General features: G+C 56.8%; 1 non-coding gene across 1 annotated transcript; it reads left to right on the top strand.

Annotated features, from left to right (window-relative positions):
• Nucleotides 1–1,572: 1,572 nt before the first annotated feature.
• Nucleotides 1,573–1,678, top strand: LOC134913592 (U6 spliceosomal RNA). Its single transcript, XR_010177303.1, has one exon. It is a non-coding gene; the product is annotated as a U6 spliceosomal RNA (small nuclear RNA).
• Nucleotides 1,679–1,897: the final 219 nt, after the last annotated feature.

Raw genomic sequence — 1,897 nt, forward strand, 5'->3', positions numbered from 1 at the left:
CCCTGGCGCCCGCGTAATTTGCCTAGCTTACTGCGCGTTGCGCGGCTGCAGGGACTGGGTACGTGGGGGTGCCGGTGGCTACGGGCATATCGGCTCCCTGATTTTTGTTGGCAGGTTCATGGTGCTATGTCGGAGGTTATAGGCGGTGCGGACGGTGTGATCGCGGCATTGCTGCCGCACTGAACTGTGGTCGTGCGCTGGTGCTCGGACCATGGACTGTCCTACTGGCACGGGCTCCCGCCCTGGGATGGTGAGGGTTAGTGTTTTCTTCGGATTTTGGTAGGCGCAGAGTGGGGGTAAATTATTGTGTTCACCACTCTTGTGGAGCGGTCACAAAGTCGGGTATGCACCCCGGTCGCGAGAGGAACACTTTCCGCTCCTTCTGGGGCCAGGGAGGTAGCACGGACAGCCCTTCCGCTGTTACAGGTAGGTTCCCGGGTGGGTGCCCATTTCTGTCACCTTTGTCTCACCCCACAGGGTTTTGCTTTCTACTGCCTTTCCGGATGCTTCCTGCAGGGAGCGTTTTTTCTGTCTGTTGACCAGTCCCTGCGTTTGGGTGACATTGCGGTCGTGTTTCCTGATGCTTAGAGTTGGACGTTGCATCCGCTTTTCACCTTCTTCCCTTGCCCCGGCGTCCGTTTTTCTATTTCTGGGTTTTCCGTTGGGGAGCGTTTTTTCTGCGTCGGTTGTTCGGTTCACCTGTTTGGTTTAATTCTGCACGTTTTTGCATGGATGCTTACAGGCCTCTTCCGGTGATGGCTCAGAGCCTTGGTATCTTTCTCTGAGCGCTTCCTGGGGGTGGTTCACTTTTTTCGTGATCAACGTCCTTCCTCCCCCTCGGACCTCCGCCTGTTATGTCGTCTGGTTCCCAGAAGTGGCGGTGCGACATTTGTTTCCCGCGTTGCGACTCGGGCATAGCACCTGGGGTGGCGAGGCGTGGTTGCGCCTCCTTTGCTACATTACGTGCATTGGTGCCTGGGACGGCTGTTGATGTTTCTTTTCGTGCCTGACTTGTATCTGGCGGATGGCTGAGTTGTCCAGCTACTTGGACGGGCTAGTGGTGGCTCCTCCCATGCTCCGGACGATGGCTCCGATTGCCGGGGTTCATTGGCTTTCTTGGGTAGGTTTGTTTACTTCGGCGGTGTGGTTTTTATTGGGTCACCTTAGGTGCTTCGAGGGCCTGTGGGTTTTTTCCCGGGATGGCAGGTCTGGGACAGCCGGGGCGTCTGCCCTTGTGGGCTCTGCTTTTCACTCCGTACTACTGCGGCTGGCTGCTCGATCAGGTTTTTTCGTGCTATCCATGGCCCTTATGGGATGGGCGACGGGGCGCCCTATGGCTGCAGCTTTTGAGTGGGCACATCGATTTTGGTATACTTAGGTGAAGTTTGGTGGTCCCGTTTGGGTCCGGCCAGGCGGGAAGTAGTCTGGTTCATGAGGTTGCGCTGTTCGGGCCAGTTTTTGCGCTGGATTTTTCATCGGGCGTTCCGGATCAGTGGGTTGATGGCCAGTGACGGGTCGTCTTTGTACTCCGGTTTGCCTTTCAGTGGTATTTTATGGCGGGGCGCCTAGATGGTAATCGGTTCGGCAGCACATGTACTGTATGTGGGTCGATACAGAGTAGATTAGCATGGCCCCTGCGCAAGGATGCCACGCCAATCATGAGGTGTTCCCTATTTTCCTGTGCAGACTTGCGGGTTCTGCACGGGATTTGGTTGGACGGGGTCCTTAGTTTCCCCCTTTTAGAGCCTTTGGCGTGGGTGTGTGTCCGGTGCGGCCTTTGGGGGATGGCCATTTTCTTTTGGGTGCCCTCCTGAGTCCTCTTCGCTGGTTTCTCAGTTTCAGTAGCGTTACGGCTATGGTGGTTGCCGGGGGCTTGCAGTGGGGGGGGGGGGGGTCC

Source organism: Pseudophryne corroboree, chromosome 4, assembly GCF_028390025.1.
Source record: "Pseudophryne corroboree isolate aPseCor3 chromosome 4, aPseCor3.hap2, whole genome shotgun sequence".
NCBI classification, from domain to species: Eukaryota; Metazoa; Chordata; class Amphibia; order Anura; family Myobatrachidae; genus Pseudophryne; species Pseudophryne corroboree.